Raw genomic sequence first — 20,411 nt, forward strand, 5'->3', positions numbered from 1 at the left:
TATACGGTGGCTAGGGAGGCATCTCTAGTTAAATAATATTTGAGCATTAGAGTATAGCGGACCATAAGGTAACAAGACCAGGAGGTCATAAGGTAACAAGACCAGGAGGTCATAAGGTAGACAAAGAGGTCCGCTATAAAAGTCCAGTGGCACAACGCCTGGGGTGTTGGTGCAGAACCCATATAGGCCATACAAGCTCTTGCTGAAGGAATCGCGGCCGGAAACATCGATTCCATTGATCTTTCAGTACATGACAAGTAGTGCTCGTGTACTGAACGATTAGACCGCACGTAATTGTGTGCAATAGTTAGTAATCTGACCTATTACCATTAGAGTAAAAGTGGTCACAAACGCTATTTGTACATTCTGACGTGATTTGTGTAATTTTTTATTTTTGGAAGGGAAGTTCGCTGGTCACTCAGGAACTATCTAACAACCCCAACTTTACTGGAAAGAGTAAGTGTCCTGCGGGTAACCCTCATATGTTCCAGTAAACTGAAGGTTCCATAGGGGCCCTGTATCGAGTACGCCAGCACCATATCGGTGTGATCAGGTCGTATTGGTCGAGGTGGGCGAGTGAGTGGGGTACTCGGTAAACCGCCACCGCCGGCCTACTGTGGAGTAATTTGGTTGTCTGTAAAGGCTTGCTGAAAACCTTGATACAGAAAATCCAAGGAGGACTAAGCAACACCTACAGACTATGGGGGCCAGTTGCTCAGGTAGGGGGCGATCAACCCAGGTTCAGGTTGATTCTGTGAACCGACCAGTTGGGTCGGCACGATATGTAATGTGTGAAAAATACGGTAGTCACACAGAGGTTTTATGTGATGAATGGGAGAGAATGACTGCACAAGACAGGGACAAGTTCCCAAGAATAGGTAGCTTCAGTCCAGAGGTGTTACAAAATTTAAGGAGGAGGATATGTCTCGTAAAATCATCAAAGAGACGAATTCAGCATCATGATTACTTACAGTTATGGCACCAGGAAGGTGAGATACAGAGAGGTTTGGCTCTGGCGGCAGGATCTGGGGCAGTCAGGAAGTTGATTGCCACAGCTCCTCCTCCACCATACATTGCAGGAGAGAAGTTGATTGCGGAGAGAAACGCACTGGGTTGTAAAACACAAACTCTTAGTAACACTGTAAATGTTAATGATGTTAACCAAATAACTCATGCAAGTATTAACCCGTGCAAGTTGTACCCTGTTTTGAACCTTCCTCAGGAGTGTGATCAAGAAGACGATTCGGCAACAATTTCAGCGCTCTCTCTTGCGGCCACCATAGCAGAGACTCCAGTAGGCACAGCGACACCCACGAGATTAGTGAAAGCCCCTAGCGGAGGGATAGGTGAGGTCGTGTCAACGGGTAAGTACGGCACCATGCACTACACTGAAACCATTGTACCACAAGTTGTAGAATCTACACAGGAAGAGGCTGTTAGAATTGCTCCTGTAAGGGTAATAGCAGTTCCCAATGGAAAAACAGATGTGTCTGGAGTCACTCCCATAAGGAACATTGCCATGTACACCCCATTTTCCCGAATGGAATTAAGAACAATAGTGTCCGAATTTCCTGACCCCAGGAAGGACTTAGTTGCTAGCCAAAAATACATTAGGGATTTAGGTAACACAGTAGAGCCCAACAACAAGGATTGGCAGATACTGCTAAGAGCTTGTTTACCTTCCAATGTCGATGCAACTCAGTTTTTAGCTGACTGTGTATTGGATAAAGATGTACCGCTTACAGACGTGTACAATAAGGATAATGTAAAAAGGATAAATTTACAGCTAAAAGAGTATTTCCCAGCCGTTGTTAAATGGAATAAAATATTTTCCATTAAACAAAAAGAATCCGAAACGGCAGCTGAATATTTCCACCGGGCACTATCAGAAATGGCAAAGTACACTGGTATAGAGGACATAAAGACCAACCCAAACCATCGGGAAGTAGCAGTGTCTGTACTAATGGATGGTTTGAAAGAAACATTAAAGACTAGGGTTCAGACCACGCAGCCATGCTGGCGAGGTCTGTCAGTGTCCGGCTTGAGAGAGGCTGCTGTTGATCACGACAAAAACATCACTAGGCACAGGGAGTCGCAAAGTGATAAGTTGATGTCCGTAAGTATACAGGCGCTGACCACAAGGCAGCCTGCGTATGTACCACCGAATCCTGTGGGTAAGGCAAGTGGAATAACATGTTTTTCTTGTAACAAACTGGGACACTTTGCACGAGAATGTAGATCAAAGAATGTACAAAGATCTTTTCAACCCCCTAGACAACAACACAACACACGACATTGGGAGCAGGGTCCACAGAGGCGGAGTTTTGAGCCACATACAGGGGAAACAAAAAGATATCCCCCGAACAGAGATTGGCATGCCTCTGGTAGTTCCCAGCTAACCCCCGCACAAGTAGTTGCTGCCAATGGGATTCAGGGAGGTCAGCATACCCAATAGGGGTGTGGTCATACCTGTAATCTGCAACCAGTTAAATTGATTGCTAGTCTTGGAAGTGAACCAGAGATTGCAATCAATGTAGCTGGTAAAACTTTAAACTTTCTTGTAGACACAGGGGCGGCCAAGTCAGTGATAAATTCGACAGTGGGCATGAGAACCACTGGTAGGACAGTTCCAGCCATGGGAGTAACAGGAGTAGTCCAGCACTACCCTGTTAGCAAACCAGCCGAGATTACAATAGGGCCTTTGCATACCAAGCATTCCTTTTTGCTGGCTGCATCGGCACCAACCAATCTCCTGGGAAGAGACTTACTATGTAAAATGGGTTGCGTCATTTATTGTACTCCTGAAGGTGTATTCTTGGACATACCTGAGAATCACGCTCAGGAAGTGCGAGACATGTTAGACTCCCCATCAAAATTAATGTCACATACCATTATGACAAATAGGAATCCATCCCAAGTAGAAGAGATGACATCTCAGATACCAGAGTCACTTTGGACAAAAGATGGACAGGACACTGGATTAATGGCAAACGTAGCTCCTGTAGTAGTACAAGTAAAAGATGGTAGGATAGCTCCAAAAATCCCACAGTATCCTCTGAAGCCAGAGGTGGAGTTAGGAGTTTTTCCCGTAATAGAGCGCTTGCTACAACAGGGCATTCTAGTAAGAACATCCAGCACAGCAAATAGTCCCATCTTCCCTGTTAAAAAGAGTGGGGGGAGGGGTTACAGGCTAGTGCAGGATCTAAGGGGGATTAACAAAATAGTTGAGAGTCAGTTCCCTGTAGTGCCTAATCCAGCTGTCATCCTAATGCAAATTCCTCCCACTGCCAAATTTTTCACTGTTATTGACCTCTGCTCCGCTTTCTTTTCGGTACCTCTGCACCCTGACAGCCAATATTTGTTTGCATTCACATACAGAGGAGTCCAATACACGTGGACTCGATTACCCCAAGGTTTCATAGATAGTCCAAGTATATTTTCTCAGGCTTTGCATGATTGTTTACAGTCTTTTCAACCAGAGAGTGGATCAGTATTGATACAGTATGTGGATGATTTACTGCTGTGTTCAGATTCACTGGAAGCTTCCCTGAAGGATACGAAACAGCTCCTGTTTCATCTTTCAGACACAGGTCACAAGGTTTCCAAAGACAAGTTGCAATTATGCCAGACTAAGGTAAAATATTTGGGACACTGTCTAACACAAGGACTGAGACACCTGACCGCTGATAGAATCCAAGCCATTAGAGACATGACACTGCCACAAACCCAGCAACAGATAAGGACGTTTTTAGGAATGTGTGGGTATTGCCGTAATTGGATCCCAGGGTTTTCCATATTGGCGTTACCTTTGCAGGAAATGGTCTCCTCAAACAAACCTGATCGGATTTCGCATACAGACGAATCCGAAACAGCATTTGAGAGACTCAAGCAATGCCTAACGCAGGCACCAGCACTAGGTATGCCAGACTATGGGAAACCCTTTGAACTATACGGAACAGAAAGTGCTGGGTGCGCAGCAGGGGTACTAACACAAAAACACGGTGATGCCAGCAGACCAGTTGCATACTACAGCGCGCAGCTAGATACGGTAGCGCGATCCCTCCCCACATGCTTGCGTAGTGTTGCGGCGATAGCATTGCTAGTGACGAAAAGCGAAGATGTCGTGCTAGGCCACAACCTCACAATCCATACACCACATGCAGTATCGGCCTTATTGAATTCTGCCCAAACCAGACACGTCTCATCAGCCAGGTTTACGAGATGGGAATTAGCACTAATGGCCCCCGTAAACATCACCATAAGGAGATGCAGTGCATTAAATCCTGCAACATTTCTCCCAGGTGTGCCTGGACAGACACAAAGGGTGGAAGGTGAGAGTGATGGGGAAGGAGGATTTAATGCAAAGGAAGATGCACATGATTGTATGGAATATTTGACCCAAAATTTTACCGCAAGGCCTGACATCAGTGACAATCCACTGGAAGATGCTGAACTCACGTTCTACACGGACGGTAGTTGTCACAGACAGTCAGACTCGGGAGACTTGTGTACTGGATACGCAGTCGTAGATGACCAAGACACCATAGAAGCGGAACCGCTAGGCCCACCTCACTCAGCCCAGGTTGCTGAACTGGTCGCCCTAACCAGAGCATGTGAATTGGCTAAGGGTAAGTCTGCCAATATCTACACCGATTCTAGATACGCGTTCGGGGTAGTACATGATTTCGGAGCCCTATGGCGGCTCAGAAATTTCATGACGGCAGCTGGTACACCGATAGCGCATGCAGCTCATATAAAAAGGCTTCTAACAGCGATACAGGAACCCGACAGAGTGGCTGTTATCAAATGTAAAGCACATACATATAGCCAAGACCCAGTATCCCTTGGTAACAGCCGAGCAGACGAAGCCGCAAAGCTTGCAGCTGCTACCCCCATACAGACAAACGCCACACAGTTGATGGTATTTAATACCATCAACACACAGAAGTTGTGTGAGATGCAGAATTTGTGTTCCACCCAGGAAAGAGCAGTCTGGAGGGCAAAGGGATATGGCCAGGAGTCCTCAGGGCTCTGGACGGATGGACATGGTAAACCAGTGGTCCCCAGGGCATACCTTCCATGTCTGGCTGAAGCAGCTCACGGGCTGACTCATCTAGGCAAGGAGGGGATGTGCAAATTGGTAAGAGCATACTGGTGCGCCCCAGGATTCTCCTCTCATGCAGGTAAAAGAGCAATGTCATGCCTTACCTGTCTGAGAAAGAATATTGGAAAGGCAATACCTACAGAACCCTCCCATATCCCACCTGCCGGCGGCCCTTTCCAAGTAATACAAATTGACTTCATCCAATTACCCCCATGTAGAAATTTGAAGTATGTACTTGTTTGTATAGATGTTTTCTCGAATTGGGTCGAAGCTTTTCCAGCAGCTACAAATACCGCTATGTTTACAGCTAAGAAAATTGTGCAGGAATTTGTATGCAGATATGGTATCCCTAGAATCATTGAAAGTGATAGGGGTACCCATTTTACAGGTGATGTCTTTCAAGGAATGTGTAAGTTGATGGGTATTGATAGCAAGCTACACACTCCGTACCGTCCACAGGCGAGCGCGAAGGTCGAAAGAGTGAACAGCACTATTAAAAATAAATTGAGTAAAGTAATGGCAGAGACAGGATTGACGTGGCCAGAAGCTTTACCCATTGTTTTGTATAGCATCAGAACCACTCCCAGGTCCCCTCTTAATCTGTCTCCTTTTGAAATTCTGTTTGGTCGACAACCGCATGTCATGATTAACCCTCAGGATGATTTGAAATGTAACAATGAAGTAACTGTAAAATACTTGATTAACATGAGTAAGCAGTTGAGGAATCAAAATGATAATCTGAAGTTGGTGATTCCTGATTTACCAGATAGTAATTGTCATGACATTGAACCTGGGGATTATGTAATGATACGAAATTTTCTACGCTCAGGTTGTCTTATTGATAGATGGGAAGGACCATACCAGGTCTTATTGACTAGCACCACAGCATTGAAGGTTGCTGAGAGAGAGACTTGGGTCCATTCATCCCACTGCAAAAAGGTTGCTGATCCAGAGAAGTCCCGTGATAAGGAACAGACGGTAGAGGTTGTATCACTGGAGTGTCTGTTCCAGGAGGACTGAGGCAGCACCTGAGCCTTGAAGATCGAAAGCAGCTGTCGACTCCCCTCTCCCTTTTATTGTTTTTCTCCACGTCCCATCCCCTCTCCCTTGATATTTCTTTTTCCCCCTTCTCATTCTTCTCCATTTCCTCCTCAAAGATGGACTTGCCCCAAGAGACTGTAATCCGGATTTTGATGTTAACCATGATGTTGACCAGAGCAGTCTGTTCCGGCGAGAGTACCATAGAGGTCGAGAGAGGTTCTGGAATGGGTTCCGATTATGATGATGGAGGCGTAGTTTTCCAAGATCAACCAAACCAACAAGCAAAGGCGAGTATCAGAAAACGATCCGATAGAAGAAATTGTGATGGATTGTTAGCTGAAGAAAATTGTATCTGTAGGCTCTGTGATAATCTGGTTGAAGATGGATGCATAAAGAAATGCCAATCTAGTTTTAATATCCATATGGACCGGCATCCATTGAGTGACTATCACTCTCTAGTGGGTAACGTATTAAACAAGACCGATTGTTGGGTATGCTCTCAAGTACCTCAGGGTCACAGCAAATCAGGGCTAGTACCATTTCCTTTAACGTTAGGGGAGGTACTTGAGCTAAGTGGTGGGAGACCGGTGGACCGGAGATTTAACATCTCCAGCCCTCCTAGTTTGAAGCTCCACCAATACCATGTGGATAGGTCCCTCTTATGTTTTAATATCTCCAATCCTAGAAAACCGGGAAATTGGGAAGTGTCATGGAGCAACCTTACCATGACCTTTTCACACAGAGCAGATAGAATGCCTACAGATACCGAACTCGTACGCCACATAGCCAGTAGAGGAAAATCTTTTCGGTATCGATATACCTTAGGAAATAGGATTACTAGAGTTGGAGAGGTATCACCAGGATACTGTGCACATATCGTACAAACTGATACGTGCATTAGGCAGATGGAAGAATTAGGGTCAGGAGATTTCACCTGGAAGGTTTGTAACATGGTCATGTCCTTCTCCGTCCCATATGTTCTCCCCGATGATGCATATTTCATATGCGGGAGAAAGGCGTACAAGTGGCTTGCCCCAAACTCTGAAGGATTGTGTTATATTGGAAAAGTATTGCCTGAAGTGATGACTTTTACACATGACAAAATGAAGGACATACACCGTGGTGCCCAAGCTCCTTATACTCACACTCACTACGAGCACCTTGTTAAAAGACAACTGTCAGAAAGGTTAGAGCATCCGGCCTCTGATCTTATCCATGAATCCACCGGGATTCAGGTTCTGGTAGCGTTAGATTTCACTCGTACCGCTCGAGGAGTGATGAATTATAAATACATTTCCGCACTCGCCAATTTGTTAGATAATATCACTGAAATGTATGATGACACGTTTAGATACACTGGAAGAGAACTCCAAGCTTACAAAACAGAACTGGTTCAGCATAGGATGGTTCTTAATTACCTTACAGCAGTAACAGGCGGATATTGTGTTACATTGGCAACACAGTACGGCATAAAGTGTTGCACGTATATCACAAATAGCACCGAGGATCCGGTAGAGGTCATAGACCAAAAGATGGATGATATTCTGCAATTAAAGTGGGAATTTCGTCGGAAACACAATCTCACCCTTGCTGCTGTAGGTAATGAGCTGACTGGTTGGGTGTCATGGTTGAACCCGCGAAATTGGTTCTCCGGTTTGGGAGAGTGGGCTCAGGGAGTCATAATGGATGTTGGAAAGTTTCTCCTGTGTATCTTAGGTGTCGTTATATCAATTGGATTGATATTTAGATGCGGGCAGGCTTTGATGAGGTGCAAACAAAGTACAAGAGTGATGAGCTTGAGGAGTGAGGAAACTATAATTAACCTGGATTTGATTTATGACCCAATGATAGAAACCAGAATGTGATGAAAATGTGATTATGCGGTCCGTTTCTTTCACCTGTTTCTCATACGTCCTAGAGGATGCTGGGGACTCCAAAAGGACCATGGGGTATAGACGGATCCGCAGGAGCTTGGGCACACTATAAAGACTTAAACTGGGTGTGAACTGGCTCCTCCCTCTATGCCCCTCCTCCAGACCTCAGTTAGACTTTGTGCCCAGGAGTGATGGGTCACACACTAGGGGAGCTCTACTGAGTTTCTCTGAAAGACTTTATGTTAGGTTTTTTATTTTCAGGGAGACCTGCTGGCTACAGGCTCCCTGCAGCGTGGGAGTGAGGGGGGAGAAGCAGGACCTACTTCTGTGAGTTTCAAGGCTCTGCTTCTCGGCTACTGGACACCATTAGCTCCAGAGGGTTCGATCACTTGGTGCGCCTAGCTGCTTGTTCCCGGAGCCACGCCGTCACCCCCTCACAGAGCCAGAAGAAAGAAGTCGGGTGAGTATGAGAAGATCAGAAGACTTCAGGACGGCAGAAGACATCAGTAACGGAGGTACAGTGGTAGTGCTGCGCTCCCTGCTCCCACACAACGGCACTCACAGGGTGCAGGGCGCTGGGGGGGGAGCGCCCTGGGCGGCAGGTTACTGTTGTTTTTTAATTCGACTGGCTTTAAAAATGTGTTCGGTGCCTGGGCACTGCGGCTCATTCCCCCGCCAGCAGGGTAGAGCGTGCTTCGCGCCTAGACCCCCCGCCGCCAGCGCCCACGGGTGCAGGGCGCTGGGGAGGGGAGCAACCTGATCAACAATTTATATGTTTTTAAATTTGGGGCCAGTATGGTTTGGTGTTGATGCTGCCGGGGGCTCCGTGTCCGGACCCCCGCCAGCGCGTTAGGACACTACGCGCCTTTTCTCTCTCCTCCGCCACTGGCTCCCAGACGGGTGCAGGGCGCTGGGGAGGGAGCGCGCTGAGCAGCATTATACTGTAGGTTGTGTGGACGCGGGTGGGGGCTCCGTATCCGGACCCCCGCCAGCGTGTTCGGACACTGCGCGCCTTTTGTCTGTCTCCCGCCGCTGGCTCCCAGACCGGGTGCAGGGCGCTGGGGAGGGAGCACTCTGACATTATACAGTAGGTGCGTGTTAACGCGCTGTGAGATTTTTTCTAACCGCGGCCGGCTTCCAGGGTCCCTGGCGCCGCCCGTACTACGGCGGTCCCGCGCTGATGCTCACACACACCAACGCTGTACCTGGGTGCAGGGCGCAGGGATGGGGCGCCCTGAACAGCAGTTGTAGATAAGTATATGGGGTATTTACTCCATATACGAGCCCAACCAGTATATTTCGGGTAAGGGGCGGAGCTTAGCCTGTCGGAGTGTCGGCGCCATTTTCTTAAATATCTCCACCAGGACTTGCTTTATAGTAAGATGGTGGGGGAATGGTGGTTTTAATGCTATAGGGGTTTCATATAGCATTAACTTTAATAATGGACACATAGTCTGTGTTGTAATACATAGTGTCACTGTTTCCCTATTTGTTTACCCACTATCAGTTAGTCGACACATGTCGGCAGGTGTGAGGCATTAGTCACGAGCTGCTGTGCGGATAACTCACGGCTTAGCCGGTGCGGGACGATACTTGATTAGGAAAATTAAGTATTAGCAGATTGGTGTCGGTGTGAGTAGATCAGTAAACACGATAGGGAAAGATATATTTCCTGGGTAAAGAATTATCAGGCTGTCAGGGCCTTGTACCTGTACATATATTTATAGATGTATATTTATAGGTATATGTGGGGGGAGTGTTATAAAAATTGTGTTTATAGGCCTCCCTCAGACCCCCCGGGGTTCCGTAGCTATTAGTGTCTTTACCCTCTTACTCCTCCTTGCTGTCGATTTTTAATAAGTCTATGTCGACTATGACGTTCCCGGTAGATTCAGATCGGGGGCATGTCAGTACATGGTCATACACAGTCGCAACACATTTATGTTCCCAGACACTTGACGGGTCGGGACAATCCACTTGCGTATGGGTTATATATGCATAGTTAGGATATGTGTTTTATTGTGTATTACAGGATGTATATCCATGAATGCTGAAATAATGGTGTTCTTCTCATGTGCTGATTGCTCTATTGATTAAGCTCTAGATTGGCTGTGACGAGTTGGTTTCGATCCTCTCTAGGAGTCCGAATATTATTCTCTTCACAACGTGGAGAGAAAATCATGACAGTCAACTCTTGGTCAACGCAGAGCCCGGTCGCAAAGGATCATGCACAGGCAGCTAAGTGAAATTTTTATTTCTATTCTTTGTACTTATTTGCAATGCATGCATTGGAGGGAGTGTTGTGTTCGGGTAGGCATCCGACAAGAGCGCCCTACCCAGAGTGGGTAAGCTTGCCTAGGTTTATTATATTGTATAACATTAGCCTACAGTCACACCAACCTGAACACGTCCTATCTTGTCTGATCTCGGAAGCTAAGCAGGGACAGGCCTGGTTAGTACTTGTATAGGAGACCGCCTGGGAATACCAGGTGCTGTAGGCCTAACAGCAGGCTGCAAAGTGACTGGGAAAAGGCGGGAAATGTCTCCAGGATGTGCGGGTGGGAGGTATACAGCTGTTTGGTGTGGCATCTGGTCAGTCAATTCTGGCGGATACCACTAGTAAATTTAACTTCGTGGGTTAGCCTCCTTCGCAACGGTGACGCATGTTTTTGTGGAATGCAGTCAGTTTAAACGGTGCAATACCGTTCCTTTCTTTTCATTTTCTGTGCAGACAGTGGAAGGTGAAAAGGTAAGTGTTCTGCAGCCTTGTTAGGTTTGCAGAAGTGGATGTCGTTTCTGTTTCCACTACATCCACCTTTTATTGCTGAGTCTATCGGGCGGGTCCTCACTCCTGTGAGCACTCATCTACTAAATTTCAGCTAATCCAATAATAGTATAGGACCAGCGAGTTATTGACAGAATCCACACATCCTTCCTTACGGTTGTTTCCGTTACTGTGGTTTCTACTAGATCTTGTCGTTCCCCTCTGGAAGGGGAGGTAGTACGCGACACCATACAAAGGTGCGTCAAGTTCAGGACATTGTCTGTTTGTCCCTGTATCAAGGTGCAAATTGTCGTCGCTCTCTGACTGTTCTTCAGCACAGGGGTTGACTGTTGTTCCCAACGACGCAGAAGTCGACAAGGGGTTTTCAGAATAGATAATGACCGGTTAAGGTGGGTGTTTTTCCTGTAGAAAGAGGTCTGAGGATCCAGAGTTGGATCGACTTTGAGGTGACATCTCATCATTACTTTTCTGTAATTAGAACAGATGGGTGTGGCCTAAGAGGTCTTTTTCGGTAAGCAGGGCTAATACCGGAGTGCTATTCAAGAGAACAGTTGGAAAGGTGATCCGGGTCTCACATGCGCTCGCACCGGAATATAATCCTATCGGCCAGGACATCGCTCCTGTGGTGTCTGCTCGGTTCTCTCCTTCTAGAGGAATGAAGGTTCGGAATCCAGATTTGGATCCTGGTGGCCGTGTATACTGATCTCTGAAAATGGGGAGCAGTCCTTGGCAAGCGACATATTTCCAGAGGATAAGGTCATGTTGGGAAGCTTGTCTGTTATAAGCTTTCTTGAATTAAGGGTTTTAGACAAAAGTATTCTTCGTGTTCTACCCGGGTTAGTTTTGCCAGAGGACTTGTCAGCAGTGGTGTAAGTAAGCTGCTAGGGCGCAACAAGGAAAGAGCGGAAATGGCAGAAGGTGCACAGTTTGCTGTTACGTGGGAAGTCTGGAGAAAGCTGTGTTAGCAGTCTTCGATCCTGACGTAAGCGACGGAGAAATAGATTTTCTTCGTGACACGATATCCAGTTGGGAAACTAGTGTCATCATCGAGAAGTTTTCCCAGACGTGACAAGTCTTTGTGGAGTGTCGCATTTGGACATGTTGGCGTTTCGCCTCAACGAGAGGCCTCCAGGAGATTGTTCCAGGTTAAGGGACACCCAGGTTATAGCGGTGGACATCCTTGTGCCACCGTGGGTGTTTTTAGTCGGTCTAGGTGGCCTCTCCGCTTTCACCATTCTGACAGTGGTAAGCGTAAGATATTCAAAGGTTCCGATGATCCTCTGAAATCCGGTCTATCCAGAGAGGGTTGGCTATCCACTTTTCATGGTTTACTCATAGACAACAAGATCAGGGCATGTATCAGGACTTACCGCAGCTGCGTCTAATGGCGGGTCGGTTGAAGGTTGTATCCTACGCCGAATAGGGGTTCCCAGTGAAGTCGTTCTTCAGCTCTTCCGGCTTGGAAAGAACTGACGGCACAGCGTTACAACTGTGCTTGAACTAATTATGTGGCTCGGTGTGTATCCAGGAACGCTGATATGGAGAACTTTCACCTAGGTCTTGCTTATCCATACGTTACAAGCCGATGTAGAGGCAAGACTGTTAAGTTTCTTTACGAAATTTCTCTCTTGGAAAGTGGTCAGGCTTTTGACTTTGACGTCCGCAAGGCGGGGGTCGGAAGTGGTGGTTTTGCCTCATAAGAGCCTTGTTTGATCTTTCAGATGGATAGAGAGGAATTGAGTAATTGGTTGGTAGTTTTACCAAGAGTGTTTTTCTGGGTTTCGCTGAAGTCAGCCTATTTGATGCCGGGAATTACTTTGGCATTAGCTGGTTAAAATTCCCTTGATCTAGTCAGGGTTTTGAATATGCAAGTCAACAATTTGGCTCAGTTGGGAGTAACAGAGGCCCTATTTATCTAGTATGTCCCCAACTTACTCTGGGAGACTGCGTTTTGCAGTTTGTTACTTGTTGAATCTGTGATGCGATTTGGCATGTTTGTTCTACGGCTATTTTGCCGTCACCGAAGTCGGTGGAGATTCCTTCTTTTGGAAAGATAGGATTTTCTTGGGCGAATGCTCGTGGAGTCTCGGAGGTTCAACTTTGCCGAGCGGATTCTTGGTCAGGGTCAAAAGCATTTGCAATACTTTACAAGTTTGATACCCTGATTTTTGGGGGACATTATGTTTGCTCAGTCGGTGCTGCAGAGTCGTTCGCACTCTCCCGCCCGTTTTGGAGCTTTGGTATAATCCCCATGGTCCTTTTGGAGTCCCCAGCATCCTCTAGGATGTATGAGAAAATAGGATTTTGGTACCTACCGGTAAATCCTTTTCTCTTAGTCCGTAGAGGATGCTGGGCGCCCGTCCCAGTGCGTACGGTGTCTGCAGTTATTGCTTTCGGTTACACCCTGGTGGTGTGGATCCTCTATCTGGCGGTTGCTACCGTTGTTCATGTCATAGCATGAGGGGTCGTATTTTTTGCTTCGGTGGACACACGGGTTGTGTTACATATTCTCTCAGCATGTGGCTGTGTTTTATTCATGCCGTTGGCTGGTATTCTACTGAATGCCAGGTTCTACGGTATGTTTGAGGTGTGAGCTGGTATGACACTCACCGTGTTTATAACAGTAAATTCTTTCCTCGAAATTGTCCATCTCTCCTGGGCACAGTTCTAACTGAGGTCTGGAGGAGGGGCATAGAGGGAGGAGCCAGTTCACACCCAGTTTAAGTCTTTATAGTGTGCCCAAGCTCCTGCGGATCCGTCTATACCCCATGGTCCTTTTGGAGTCCCCAGCATCCTCTACGGACTAAGAGAAAAGGATTTACCGGTAGGTACCAAAATCCTATTTTTTCTGCTTTTCTCCAAGATACAAAGACCCCTTGGACGAGGAAGCTGACGAGACGGTATACAGACAAGACAACAGACCAGACCAAAGATGAAGCTTTTGACCACTTGAGAAATGGACACTTGATGAACTTTGCCATGGATCCCCAGTTTCCCTAGTACTTTTAAACTCACGCTAGCCCAACATTTTTTGTAAATCTGATGGCTTAGACAAAGCTATTTGCTCATGCCTAAGGAGCAATACAGCGCAAAGAAGACGACTCTCAACAGATACCGAAAACAACTTCGACGACAGATGTACATTTCCCTGACATAGAATATCATTGCATTTTCCATAAGTGTTCTTTATCTTCATCTCTACAACCCTCAGGTAATGACACACATAGTCGATAGGGAATACAGGCACAGATATCAGCAACCACATACCTCCCCCATTCATGTATCATCAACTAAAATGTGCATCCCCATTTTGTTGCAACCACAGCCGAAGTGAGCTCGGTAGAGTTTGACAGCCCATCCACAGACCCTTAGTACGGGATAAGAAGGAATTCAAATGTATACTTCGCAATACCTCGAAGCTTGATTTACCACACGTACGGCACGATGATACATGACCCCCCAAACATGGACTCATACACACATGCTTCTACTTTCTCACTAGGTCATACCCTTTTCACACCTACTCCTCTCTTCTTCCTTACCCCACCATGGAAATCAATTAACCCCTGACTTACATTTTTCTCCTTAAATATTTTGTGGCAGTTATTATTGACTGCCAAAGGGTGGACTGTCGAAGTCAGAAAAATGTCTCTATGCACGATGCCATATTTGCACCGCACACTGGTCTGTGCTGCGCGTGCGTACGCTCTCCCGTGGAAGCGCATACCCGCAATAGCGTGCACTCGCACGCGCGGTATGCGTATTTACGGTAGAGTTTATGTGATCGTAGCATGCGACTCATTTGTTACAAATGTTCACAATTAATGTAGTTTATAGATCATGGTCCCTTTGGTAGTTTCTGAAAGTTTAGTTAATATAGAAGGTCCCTGAGCTGAGGAATCCCTCTTTGCATCGTACGAAGGGTCTAACAGGAATCATACAGCAGTGTTTGGTACCCATCGGAAGAGTATTTAATTAGCAATATTCCGGTGTTGGTTTGGAGCGTATTAATCGCTCGTGCGAATAGTTATGGACATAAGAAGTTTATGTCCATTTCTATGATTTACACATACTCAGGTATGCGGCGGGAAACCCAGTTTCCCACCCACCTGAGCTGTTGGAAATCGTCACAGCCCACCTGTATGAATCACCCTATGACCTTTTGCTATGATGCAGGGCCGAATTCCTTCGGCCAATGAACAATGGGATTGTAGGGACTATGAGATTGCATTGTGTGTGGGGCATAAAAAGGCAGGCCGACCATATCCAAACTCACTCTCTCATCAACGGTTATCTGCTGATAATCGGGAGCTGGATATCGAGGCGCTGGCGATCATACCCTTTGTGCGTAAGTTTCTCTCCATAATCATTGTCTTTCTGTGAGCCAATTTCTCTCTCTCTCTCTCTCTCCGTCTCTCTCTCTCTCTCTCTCTCTCTCTCTCTCTCTCATAGTATTGTATTGTATTGCATTTAGGTCAGTGTAGTATTGTCTTTTTGTATTTATAGTTTAGTTCTGTGGTTAGGAAGTCTCTGTTATATTGGAGTGTATCATATGTACTGTTATCCCCTTTTACAAGTATATTAGATGTAATACAGTTAATAGGCCTTGGAACCTAAACCAGTATCTGTGTATTTTCTATAGTGTTAAGTGTTCACTTGAGCGTCGGTGACGCTCAAGCAGCTTTGTAGATAGTCAGGTTACACAAGGTTGCACTTACACCCTGTACTCACATTAAGGTATTCAGTGTATTTTATTGGTATAAGGTTTTAACACATAGGTATAGTGTTGTAAGCGTCTGCATCGCTGGTGACCTCCTCGTGGTCTCGAGCGTACGCTACGCTGCAGCGAATCGTTCCCCTAGACATAACCAATAACGTGTCCTGTGATCACTGGGCCGTGAGCGAACGTGACGCTTGAGCGTCTCGCCTACGGCTGAGCGATCGCTACGCAGATAGCGTACCATTACGGTACTTCTTAAGCAAACAGCGTACAGTGTTCTTAGCTTCATAAAGGGTTGTTTATACGACAAAGGAATTTAGCATTGTCAACACTTACTCTGCCTGTGCGATCAGTTCAGTGCTTGTCGTTCCTGGTTTGACGTCATAAACACACCCAGCGTTCGCTCAGACACTCCCCCGTTTCTCCAGCCACTCCTGCGTTTTTTCCGGAAACAGTAGCGTTTTCAACCACACGCCCATAAAACGCCGTGTTTCCGCCCAGTAACACCCATTTCCTGTCAATCACACTACGATCGCCGGAGCGAAGAAAAAGCCGTGAGTAAAAATCCTTTCTTCATAGCAAAGTTACTTGGCGCAGTCGCAGTGCGAATATTGCGCATGCGCATTAAGCGAAATTTCACTGCGATGCGATGAAAAATAACGAGCGATCAACTCGGAATGAGGGCCATTGCTTTCTGCTCTGCTTTGTTATGCTTGGCTTTAACAAAGTGGTTTTCTTCATATACTTGCTTGTGATGGATCAATATTGCTATCAGGTTAGGGCATCATACGCTCTGGGTATGGTGTTAGCTGATTGGGGGATGTGGGGGGGGGGGGGGTAAATGTATGAAGCAGTGATAAGAGTGGAGAAGTGAGCCAGTGGAGAAGTTGCCCATGGCAACCAATCAGCATTGAAGTAACATTTATAATTTGTATAGTATTAAATTATACAGAGCAGCTGATTGGTTGCTGCAGAGGAACTCTCTATTATATGCTACTACTGAAGAAGATACAGGAGAACATTTCAGAGGATTACTGCAATTTCCTATGCATGGATGATGCCACCTTCCATGAGTTGCTCCCTATATCCAGAGACAGAATACCAAGCTTAGGAGGATCATCCCTGCTGAGGACTACCCTAAGATTCCTGACATTGGCAAGTCCCTGGCAGACCTGAAGTTTATCTACCTCATCTGCCCTCAAGCTTTGGGGCTCATCATTCCTGAGACCAGCAAAGCCATCATTTCTCTTACGTCCTAGAGGATACTGGGGTCCACATTAGTACCATAGGCTATAGATGGGTCCACTAGAAGCCTTGGGCACTTTAAGAAATCAATGGTGTGTACTGGCTCCTCCCTCTATGCCCCTCCTACCAGACTCAGTTTAGAAAATGTGTCCGGAGAAGCCGGTCAAGCGTAGGGAAGCTCCTGAAGAGTTTTCTGCATTTATTTTATGTTTGTTGTTTTCAGGCAGGTCTGGTTGGCACCAGCATGCCTGCATTCATGGGACTTAGGGGGGAGATCGGCCCAACTTCCTAAAGAGTTAATGGTCCAGTTTCTCAGCTGACAGGACACTAAACTCAAGAGGGAGTCATTCGCAAGTCCCACCATGGCGAGCGTACCCTCCCGCAGCACACTGCCACCCCTAACAGAGCCAGAAGATAGAAGAGTGGTGAGTACAGCGCCGGCATCCTGGTTGGTGGGTCGCCGGCGGGAATGGCGGCACAAGGGTTGGAGCGCAGCTCTCAGTGTAGGCTGCACTCCAGGGGGCTCAGAGGACATACACAGCAGTCACCTATGCATACCCACACTGGCTAACAGTCCTAAAAAATACATAAAAATTACCGCAGGCCATTATAAAAAAGCGGGAAGCCAAGTGCCATTGAGGGAGCGGGGCTTCACTATGAGCAGATCCAGCAGCTCACCAGCGGAATTTTCCCAATGCAGCTCACAATGACAGGACTCACAGGGAAGCGCAGCTCCCCCACAAAGACTCCACGTCTCCTCAGCGATACCAGGGGGTTTTAGAAGGGGGCGGGGAGTGTGTTAGTATACTAAGCCCTATTAAGGGACTTAGTGTGGCGACCCATCTCAATTAACTTGGCTATAAGGGCGCTGTGTGTGGCTGGCTCCGATTTCTGTGTCTCCCTGGGGGCTCTGTGTGGGTTAAACTGTGTTTTCACCGTGTGTGTGTGTGTGTGTGTGTGTCCCTTCACATTACCATGTCCAGGGACTGTGTTTCCTGCACTGCTGAGTGTCTTTCCTCCCCTGGAGACTCACTACCCTATACTCAGGATAGTGTTCATTCTCAGGCTAATGGGGCAGAACCCCCATGGTTAGCTTCCATTAAAGGGATGATATCTAATATTTCTACTAAATTATCCCATAATGAGAAAGAGACGCAATTTTTAAGACAGTCTGTGGATGGCCTGATGAATAGAGATTCATTTCCCATACCTGCGTCTCAAACCACCTCCATTTCCCCTACTCTGGCCCACCTCATGCAGGATGACACTGATGACAATACATCAGATCCAGAGGAAGGTGAAGTGGATGCGAGTGGGGGAGATGCTGTCCTATCACAGGGCATACAGGCCATGATAGAAGCTGTCAGAAATGTCCTGCCCATTCCTGACAAGGGGATCCGGTCTCTAGGTCGACAGTAACTAGGTCGACAGTGTCTAGATCGACCACTATTGGTTGACAGTAACTAGGTCGACAGGGGTTCTAGGTCGACAGGTCAAAAGGCCGACATGAGTTTTTCACAATTTTTTTCTTTTTTTTTAACCTTTTCATACTTAACGATCCACATGTACTATGATTCGAATGGTAATCTTGCTTGAAGCATGGCAAACAAAGCGAGCCATGCGAGGGGACACGGTGCACTAATTGGGATTCCCGGTCACTCTCCGAAGAAAACGACACCAAAAAAACATAAAAAACTCATGTCGACCTTTTGACCTGTCGACCTAGACCATGTCAACCTACAGACCCTGTCGACCTAGAGACCCTGTCGACCAATAGTGGTCGACCTAGACACTGTCGACCTAGTTACTATCTACCTTCCATACCACACCCCCTGACAAGATGGCAGAGGTAGAGGAGGAATCTTATTTTAATGTTAACAAGAAATCCTCAGCTACTTTTCCTGCATCTAAGGAATTGAATGCCCTGTTTGAAGAAACTTGGGCTAAGCCTGACAAAAAATTTCAGATCCCTAAAAGATTAATTACATCCTTTCCCTTTCCTCTTGTAGATAGAAAGAAGTGGGAAAACCGGCCGATTGTGGACGCATCGGTATCTAGGTTGTCACGTAAGATAGTCTTACCTGTGCCTGGGGCTGCATAAAGGACACGGTTGACCGCAAGATTGACAACACTCAAATCACTATACACTGCTGCGAGGGTGGCCCAGAGACCCACTATTGCTTGCGCATGGATCACTAAAGCATTGCAAAATGGTCAGGTAACCTAATTGAAGGATTAGATACCTTACCCAGGGGGGAGATAGTTTTACTCCTTTAGCATATCCAGGACTCTGCTAACTTTATAGGGGAAGCCATAAAGGAAATTGGTTTGCTCAACGCATGCACCACTGCCATGGCAGTGTCAGCACGCAGGGGCTTGTGGCTACGCCAGTGGACTGCGGATGTGGATTCCAGGAAAGGAGTGGAAAATCTACCTTTCACAGGTGAGGTCCTTTTTGGAGATGAACTGGATAAGTTGATATCCAAGGCTATGGCGGGTAAGTCTACGTACTGTCAAAGTCAGAAAAATATCTCTATACACACTGCCATATTTGCACCTCATACAGGTCCGTGCTGCGCATACATACGCTCTCCCGTGCGTGCGCATACTCACAGTCGCGGGCACCCGCGGGCGCACGGTATGCGTATTTACGGTAGAGTTTATGTGATCGTAGCGTGCGACTCAATCGTTACATATTTTCACTATATAATGTATTTTGTAGATCATGGTCCCTTTAATAGATTCTGAAAGTTTAGTTAATATAGCATGTTCCTGGACAGAGAGATCCCTCTTTGTATTGTACGAAGGGTCCAACAGGGGTCATACAGTGGTGTTTAGTACCCATCGGAAGAGTATTTAATTAGCAATATTCCGGTGTTGGTTTGGAGCGGATTAATCGCTCGTGCGAATAGTTATGGACATAAGAAGTTTATGTCCATTTACTATTATTTGTTCTTACTTAGCCATGCGGCGGGAAACCCAGTACCCCACCCACCTGAACAGTTGGAAGTAGCCACAGCCCACCTGTATGAATCAACCTATGACCTTTTGTTATAATGCGAAGCCGAATTCCTGTGTCCAATGAACAATGAGATTGTAGGGACCATTGAATTGTATTGTGTGTGGGGCATAAATAGACAAGCCGACCATATCCAGTTCACTCTCTTCAACGGTTCTCATTGCTGATAATCGGGAGCTGGATATCGAGGCGCATGCGATCGTTTCCCCTTGTGCGTAAGTGTTTCTCCGCAATCATATTGATCTTCTTGTTATTGTGAGCCATCTCTCTCTCTCTCTCTCTTCTCCTCTTTCTCTCTTATTTTCCTTTAAAACGTAATTGTATTGTATTGTATTTCCTGTGTAGTTATCTGGTTAGGTAGTCTATGTTATATTGTAGTGTATGACTTGTATTGTGTTAAATTCTTTTGCAAGTATATCATTCATAATCTATATATAAGGCGTTAGACCCTAAGCACGGTATCTGTGTATTTCTTATAGTGTTAAGTATTCTCAGAGCGTCGGTGACGCTCAAACAGCTTTTGAGTTAATAAGGTTATACTGTGTTGCATTTACACTCTATTATTACACTAAGGTTTTACTGCATAACACACTGTTTATGGTTTAGATATAAAGGTTTAACAT

At 46.3% G+C, this 20,411-nt stretch overlaps 1 protein-coding gene and 1 pseudogene across 2 annotated transcripts in view; both read left to right on the forward strand.

The window, feature by feature from the left end:
- The window catches only part of LOC134949558 (major histocompatibility complex class I-related gene protein-like), a 99,440-nt gene that overhangs the window by 5,231 nt on the left and 73,798 nt on the right, over positions 1-20,411 (forward strand). The window lies entirely within an intron of this gene.
- On the forward strand, positions 10,402-10,520 carry LOC134952210 (5S ribosomal RNA; annotated as a pseudogene).

Source organism: Pseudophryne corroboree, chromosome 8 (assembly GCF_028390025.1).
Source record: "Pseudophryne corroboree isolate aPseCor3 chromosome 8, aPseCor3.hap2, whole genome shotgun sequence".
Taxonomy (NCBI): domain Eukaryota; kingdom Metazoa; phylum Chordata; class Amphibia; order Anura; family Myobatrachidae; genus Pseudophryne; species Pseudophryne corroboree.